The sequence below is a fragment of the Lactuca serriola genome, chromosome 8, assembly GCF_051521515.1.
Source record: "Lactuca serriola cultivar US96UC23 chromosome 8, Lser_US96UC23_V15, whole genome shotgun sequence".
Lineage (NCBI taxonomy): Eukaryota > Viridiplantae > Streptophyta > Magnoliopsida > Asterales > Asteraceae > Lactuca > Lactuca serriola.
In genome coordinates, this window is record NC_136415.1 from 316,492,711 (window position 1) to 316,501,906 (window position 9,196).

Here is a 9,196-nt window from a genome sequence, read left to right on the forward strand (position 1 = left end):
GAAATCCGTTACCATCCCGGCATGGCCAATGTGGTAGCAGATGCCCTTAGCCGAAAGGAGAGTTCAAACCGAAAGGTGAAGACCCTGACGATGATCATCCATTCCAACTTATCCATGCAAATCCGAGAAGCCGAGTTAGAATCCCTCAAACCCGAGAACGTGTCAAACGAAGCCTTGAGAGGAATGGAAAAGAAACTTCAGATCAGAGGTGACGGAGTCTACTGCTTCATGGATCGAATCTGGATTCCAAAGTCCAGAGGATTTAGGGAGATTGTCATGGAGGAGGCGCACAAGACCAGATACTCTATTCACCCGGGTTCGGACAAGATGTACCTGTATCTCAAGAAACAATACTGGTGGCCAAACATGAAAGCTGAGATAGCTACATTCGTGGGCAAGTGCCTGACTTGCGCCAAGGTGAAAGTCGAATACCAGAAATCCTCGGGTCTGCTCCAGCAGCCCGAGATACCCGAATGGAAATGGGAGATGATTACTATGAATTTCATCACCAAGTTACCCAAGTGTCCGAGTGGGTACGACATCATTTGGATAATTGTCGATCATTTGAAAAAGTTCGCCCATTTCATCCCAATCAAAGAATCATTTAAGATGGAAAGACTCGCGAGAATTTACATCCAAGAGGTAGTCCGACTACACGGTGTACCTGCGTCCATTATCTCTGATCGAGATAGCAGGTTTACTTCTAGATTTTGGCAGTCACTCCAGAAGGCTCTTGGAACCAAACTAAACATGAGTACAGCTTATCACCCTCAGACCGATGGACAAAGTGAGAGAACAATCCAAACCCTGGACGACATGCTTAGGGCATGTGTCATTGATTTTGGAAAGTCGTGGGACACACATCCCCTTTGTACTGGGCTGAGTTGGGGGACACATAGCTAGCCAAGAGTCGAGTCCTGGACAGTGCTCTCACTGGTCCTGAAATCATCCGCGAAACCACTGAGAAGATCATCCAAATCCGAGAACGATTGAAAGCTTCACGAGATCACCAAAAGAGTTACGCTGATAACCGCCGGAAACCTCTGGAATTCCAGGTTGGAGACCGTGTCCTGTTGAAGGTCTCGCCCTGGAAAGGCACGGTACGCTTTGGAAAGCGTGGGAAACTTAACCCTAGGTACATTGGACCCTTCGAGATCCTCGCCAGGATCGGTCCGGTAGCCTATAAACTTCGTTTACCCCATGAGCTCAGCAACATTCATCCCGTCTTTCACGTCTCTAATCTTAAGAAGTGTTTATCAGATGAAACCCTTGTGATCCCTCTTGACGAGATCGAGATCAATGAAAACCTCAATTTCGTGGAAGAACCGATCAAAATCATGGATCGAGAAGTCAAACGTACAAAACAAAGTCGCATCCCGATAGTGAAGGTTCGTTGGAATGCCAAGCGAGGACCGGAATTCACTTGGGAGCGTGAAGACTCATTGAGTCAGAAGTATCCGCACCTCTTTCCAATTCCATGATTTGTATCTTAATTCTGAATTTCTGGACGAAATTCCCTCTAACAGGGCGATAATGTGACAACCTGAAACTTCTAACCCACGTAATTGATCTAACATTAAAACTTGAGTTCATTGTCTTTTATTAAATCTTGTGGTTTCATATGAGTGCTCTAGACTTAGTATAATCTAGATATGAGTCTTAGGAAGGGTTGGAGAGTGTTTAGTATCACAATATCGGGCCAAGCTCACTAAATAAGGTGTGTGCGGCCGCACACTTGTGTGTGCGGCTACACACCTGTGTGTACGGCCACACACCCAACTACAAACACCCTCAACCTCACACCGAATTCAATTTATGGATGGATACCCCCTTAATTCATTCATTTAGATGTTCTCTTCCCTCTCTCTACTTTCTCTCTCTAAATCATCAACCAAGAACACTTTGAAGGCTTCATAATCGTGATCTACTCCATCTTCAAGCTAAGTATAGTGGTAAACACTTGAATCCCAAGCTTAAAACTCATTATGTTCATCATATTTATCATCCCATGAAGGTGTACGGCCTCACACCTTCATAAGGGGGCAGCACACATTCAAAACTCCCAAGTATGAAGAGCATACACTTCGAAAATCAACACATGGACTCAAATGAGGAGTGTACGGCCGCACACTCCTGTGTATGGCCGCACACACCATCTGTACGACCGCACACTCTTGTGTGCTGCCTCACACACACTCCTGGCCGCACTCCCCAACCGCACACTCATTTTCAAGACCATACACCTACTCTAATACCCATATTTGGCCCTAAACTTGCATAAATCATTAAGTTTGGATCATAGAACACTTATTCTTAGTAATTCCAAGCCCTAAGGATGCTTTCCCAACATGTTTAGTCATGAAACACCTTAGTTCTAACTCATTTATGTGTCGTCTCATGAAAAATAGGGGCCATAGGAGTTCAGGGCATCCGTTGACACTCGAACTCTACATTAAGCGGTGAGTTCATACCCCTACCTTTTTTCACTGTTTTCACTATTTTCAGGGGGGAACAAGGCATTACTTGTACTCAAAACTTGTTTTCGTATGTGTGTTTCTCATTTTATATGCTTTTAACACTGATTGATACAACTGATAACCGTTTGAACATGCAGATCACATAAACATATTATTTGTGAAATGGGTTTATAAATTGTTATGTTTTATATATTTCACAAATGGTTTCCATATTTTATCAGTTAAAAGCATGACATTAGAACTTTTGAAACATAAAACTTATACACTGTATATCCTCGGTAACACTCCACAGAGATACGCGAGTGGAGGATTATGATATTATTACTAGTAAATTTGTTAGTCCTGTATGATTGGAGACACTTCCTCGGTGAACACTCCACAGAGATACGCAAGTGGAGGACTGCATCCGTAACCAGAATCTTTGGGATTAGAGAGCGTGACTTGAGTGTATAGATCTATACGGGGCTGACTACCCCACACCTGGCTGCTAGCTACAGCCGAACCGAAATGGTTCAAGGGTGACGAAACTCATAAGGTGATGTGGACTACTTATTGCCATATCTAGTCTATCGTATGGTTATGGAACTCGCAATTAGGATAACAGAGATTTACTTAATAGTAATAATGAATAACTTAACACATTTCACAAGATAACCAGGTTTCAGTATACATCTTTCACATTGGTAATCAACATTCAGGAAAGTATGGGACTTTCCTGGGGAAACATTGTATATAACCATGTTTTACAGAATACATCTTTTACATTGATAACCAACATTCAGGAAAGTATGGGACTTTCAAGGGGAAACATTGAACATAACTAGAAAAGTGTAACAGAACGGATAACTTCACATCTTTTACATTTGGTAATCCACATTCAGGAAGGTATGGGACTTTCCTGGGAACGCACTTTTAGATAACCAGAACAGTAAAACAAAGCAGATAACCTAGCTATACATTTCCACAGAAAATACGTGATTTCAGTGTACAACTTTACTTTACATGTTGAGAAACAATAACCAACCTTTTTAAGAAAATATGGGATTTTCTTGATGTGTGTAACATTTTCAGAAACTGAAAGGAAACTTGAGCATTTTCACAAAACGAAACCGCTTATGAACTCACCAGCGTTATGCTGATTTTCAAAACCGCTTGTGTTCTCAGGTCAACGTTAGAACAGGCACCCGAAGATCCTTTTGTCCAAATATGGAGTATACAGAAGACTTGTCTCATTTTGTTTATATATACTATGTATCACAACTGTACAACTTTGTTTTTGAAACAATTGTAAAACTTTTCAATATGTAATGTAATGGTTGCTTTACTTTACTTACTATGTACATTGGATTTGATACTCAACGTGTAGTCAACCCCGAAAATGTTTCTGCCTTCGGTTTTCGGGGTGTGACACGTTGGCTGCAAGAGAATGTGATGGATGTGCGAGTCGGACCTGATTGGTTTTTTGATTATGCATCATTTTTTAAATACTTTAATGTGTAATCGGATAATGTTTCAGGTTCCATCTCAGGTACAAGTGTTCTTATTGAAGATGAACAGGAAGATGTTGTTGGGTTTTAGTATACTACAACATCCTACGGTGCACATACAACCCTAAATACCTTGGATCTATGTTTTCATCAATTATACATGCAAAGGAGTTTCCAAGGTATTAAACGTATAACTAGCATGAAATTTGTCATAAACAATACAAGATACTAGTTAGAGTAACATACCTTTCATGTGGCTTGAAGTCTTGATGTATATTGGTGTTGCTTGAAACTCTTTGGCCTTTAAGAACTTAGTGCCCCAAGTGTTGCACCTCAAATAGAATCATAACTCACCTAGGACAAAGGTGACTCTTGAGAGAAAAACTCCATGCACCAAAAACACCATCATTCTCTAAGAACTTCTAGTGCCGTTTTTAGGCAATGAACTACATATTTATATGTTGGATTTCAAGGGTCAAAGGGTATAACCCAAATCCATATCCATGGGTTTTATGATCCATGGTTCATCTGGCCCAACTCTTTATGTATCCGTACATAAACTTGTTCCAACATGGATCATAAGCCCAACACATATAAATATAACTAATTACCATAATTAGTCCTGGTGTTATGCAACCCAAATGAACCATGCCACTCTCAGGTCGAGTACATACCAATAATAGTTATGAGCTTAGACATCTAATCCAATAGTCACCTACTTGGATAGGTCTAAAACTATTATTGCGTATGACTCCAAGATCTCGACTAGCAATCGTAGCTCTTAAAAGCCGATGTCGAACTCTGACCTAGTCAACGACGTGTCCATTAGATAAGGGATCATATATTCCTCCATTCTAAATATCATATGGACTGAGACACGGATTATAATCATTTTATCTATCCATTTGTTGTTTCCCGATTTCCGATTTATGACGACTGATTAATTGAACAAATCAAATTGGTTCAGGCCCGGCCGAGCACTTACATTTGTCATCACTAAATCATCAATGGGCCCATAGATATCGCTTTTATCCCTCTAAGGGTAAAAGGAATGGATAAACTTCGACTCATATGCTTGCTCTATATATGCACCAAATCACACACAAAAATGTGTTTTATAACACCAAGTTACTGGTGTGTTTTCAAATAATCAATGTGTAACCGACTTGTAGGCTGCAACTCATATCTCTTGGGTTGAAGAATATAAGATATTATCGTCTCATGATCACACATGATAAAAACGATGAAGTGAGTCAAATGAGTGTGGGTTTAATCCAATACTCGGATCTCATTCCATGAGCACTCATGAACACTATAGCTATGTCTAGGCCACTTAGACAAACTACAAACCCATTCATGACAGTCTTGCCTCATACCGACTTCCAAAGTATAATTGACTGTGGAGAGTTTGAATAAACTAGTTATTCGGGAAGTTAAAACATGCAAAGTGAAACATAAGAATATTAATAATACTATATGGCCCCAAGCACCTTTGAGAGTAAATAAAAAACCTTTTATTTAGACACCATATTGATTACTCATTATTCATCGTATAATGTTTCAAATAATCAACTTTATACTTGAATTAAAACAATAGTCATGCCATGCTCCAAGCATGCACACTATGTTTGTCCAAACAATACCTATGCCATACTCCAAGTATGCACACTATGTTTGTCTATGATCCTTACTTTGTGAAATCGACCAATTGAACATAATTTCAATGATGCTCATTGAACAATACCAATCCTTATTGTAAATGTGAGAATTCCAAATTCCTACCATTTACCAAAATTTGTTAGATTGTAAACTTATATGCATTGATCCTCAGGTAATGACTATGCACAAAAGCTACAAAGACTTGGCAACAGACATTACAAAGTATTCCAATGGAGAGAAATTCCATGGAAACGAAGTCTCACATTGAAAGTACATTCCTTTGAACATTCTTCCTGCATTAAGTTTTCTAATCTTATGCAGATTTAATGAATAACTTCCACCTATGGAAACATTTCCACATTCCCATCTTGACTATCACTTCTGAACAAGAGTTGCCTCTTTTCAGACTATATCAATAAGGTCCTTCCAAAATTTACACTATAATTTCAATTGCCCATGAGCAACCAATCTTTAGTAAACCTCAGATTGTCCTCGACAATTGGTTAGTCATTTTAGTCATATCCAGTTCTAGTACTTTTTCCCTCTTAATGCCCTAGGCATTAGGAAAAATTTAGAAAGGGTTAATATTATAACACATGTAATCAATAGTATATCCGAAGCATACGGGACACGATTCATGATGTCTCACATAAAGACACGATCTAGAACAGTCTTTTACTACAATATATTTTTTATTTGCCATGTTTTCATAATTCGGCTATTAAGAGGGATGTCGTAATTATAATCGAATTTTGAGAACGCAATATATATAGAATTTCCTTATGTTGAACCATTCCAACATAAAATTCATATATATATATATATATATATATATATATATCATTGACTAAAACGGATTAAAATCTCAATATAAGCTTTTAGAATTGAAATGAGGTATAATTTCCTCTCCCTTAATTATAGCAAAGCAACTTTTCCCAATTGAAACTTTTGTTTTCTATAATTAACATTGCTAACTTTCAACACTTAACATAATAATCATGCTCCCACTAACATGATAATTATTAACATAACACGTATGCTCCCACTAGCTTTCACATGTACTCAGAAATCAGCTAGACTTCTAGAAATCAATACTTTATTGAATTTCTTTCCAAAATTCAGATTTCTGATACGAGATGCTTTGATATTACTTTATCAAAATCACACACCTTTCCTTAGACATATCACATGTGTGTCTAAACAACTTTTACAACTATGAAAAGGGATGACGTAATCATAGTCTCAATTTTTTAGACCTTTGGCATTTCTCACAAGTCCACGTTAGTGTGCTGGTTAACCACACACGCTCCACTAATGACTTTGAGAGTGCAAATATCACAATTGCTATCTACTGAAAATCTACTTAGTGAAAGAGTTTCCTCACCATCATTTTCATGAATCGAAGAGAAACCTTATGACACTTACATTTCTATGGTATATGTGTTCCTATCCATGTAAATTTGTCATAACCATAACCACAAGACAATGATAGTGACAAATCCAAACTCATATGGACTGAACTTGATCAATCTTAACTTCATGACACCGGGCAGCACATGGGCCTACCATTGCTTGCAAGTAGTTATGCAAACAATTGAGAACTCATAGAACTTACATGCATAGTCAACTTTAACAAGAATGGGCACATAAATAAGAGTATGTCAACACGATAGGTTACAAACCTCAAGTCGTGTGCTAGTGATAAACAATGGGTTTCAACCATGATTAGTTCTTGAAACTTTTCAAGATCTTTAAGACTCCGAGTTACCTCTTCACATATAAGATTCTCTTGTCAAGAACCATTCCTTGACAAAAGAAAAATATTCAAGAGTTACTGCGGATTCTTATCAAGATAAACACTTTACTCAATTGGTCTTAGTTGGCCTTTGAATTATCCAAAATATCAAAACTTACCAATTTCAAATGTACAAGAGTAAGAAAACATTTTACTCTACATTTGACAAGTGTTATAAACCTTCTAAGGATTATGTCACTCAAGTTACAATCTTGGAGTATGACTCTAAGACTCAATTTTAGAACGAAGTGTGACTTATCTTTTTGATTTAACCAACTCAACAATTATCGATTCATCTTCTTACTCAAACAAATGCACTACGATATCTTTATAGAATCAATTGTGATATGATTTCATAACCACTAAGATAATCATAAAAAAAGATACTCAAGTACTCTCCCATCTTTTCAGACTCGAGAACCTTTTACCTTTCTGTCCAATTTGATTATTCTCATTCGTTCTGCCACACATTGAAACCTTTCTAATGTTTCAGAATTATCTTGTAAGTATAACCATATTTACTAAACTTTAGTAAATCATGAAGAATACCGTTATCGTTCTCTGTGGTGGACCTGACAAGCACACACTCAAGTGTATGTGATCCCTTAATCCTTCACTTGACTCACATATAAATGTGAACAAGTTATTAGTCTTAATTTCCAATGATGAAAAATTTATCATTCATCATACAACACCAGTTGCATGATTCCAAGTTTCTATCCAACTGGAACTTGGGTGATGAGAATCTTTCCTTATTTGGTAAATTCTGACACTACCACAAACGAAAGAATCAAATCCATTTTCCAATGTTGTTATCAATGGAATCATATAAACAACATTTTTTCCCAAATGCCATTGTAAGGAATTTTGAAATAAATAAAATTAAAACTTTATTTTTACTTTATTTGAAAACTTGCAGAAAAACTTATCCTTACAATGCAAATGCATATGAAAATAATGTTGTTATTTATTCCTAGGCAACCTATCACAACTCTCAAGCAACAGCTCAAAATTCTGATCACTGAACCATGCGATCGAAATCCATCTTTGCGATCAGAATCAGCATATTCTTCCTTTAAGCTTCCTCTTTTCTTTTATTTTTAAAACATCACCATGTGACCTAGTCACATCATGTATGAGAATATCCAAATAGGAACTTAATAGAACCAGATAGTGGACTTTACCCGAAGTAGAGTCAAACTTTTGACTTTACATCCTCAAGATATTTCAGGTAAATAGGGCAACTTCGCAACCAATGCCCCTTCCTTTGGCAACAACAACATATGGACCCTGTGGGAAAAGGTACACGGAACTATCTCAAACTTAGCCTTTCTCTTTACCATTTGGTCAACCAAGTTGACTATGGTCGATCCCTTTCCATTTTGAAGAGAAAGGTTTTCTAGATTTCCAATGTTACCATTGTCAATGTCCATGGAATTTTGGCAAGTTGATCTTCCTATCAAATTTACTTTACAGGTTCTCCAAATCAATGCTGATTCAGTAGCGTCAAGCAAATATGTAAGATCATTAAGGGTCATGTCATAGTCTGTTACATAGTAGTCCTTAAATAACTCACTATGTGACTTAGAAAGTGATTGAAGAACCTAGTCAACAACCAACTTCCTCAAGATTTTGACACCCAACTCTCCCAGCTTGTCAATATGTGACTTCCTCTCCAAGATGTGAGCACACATAGACTTTGCTTGCCAATAGGACTTGAGTGACCTTGAACTATTCAAGAATTTGTAGGATAGGGAGAATAATTGGATGAGATGGAG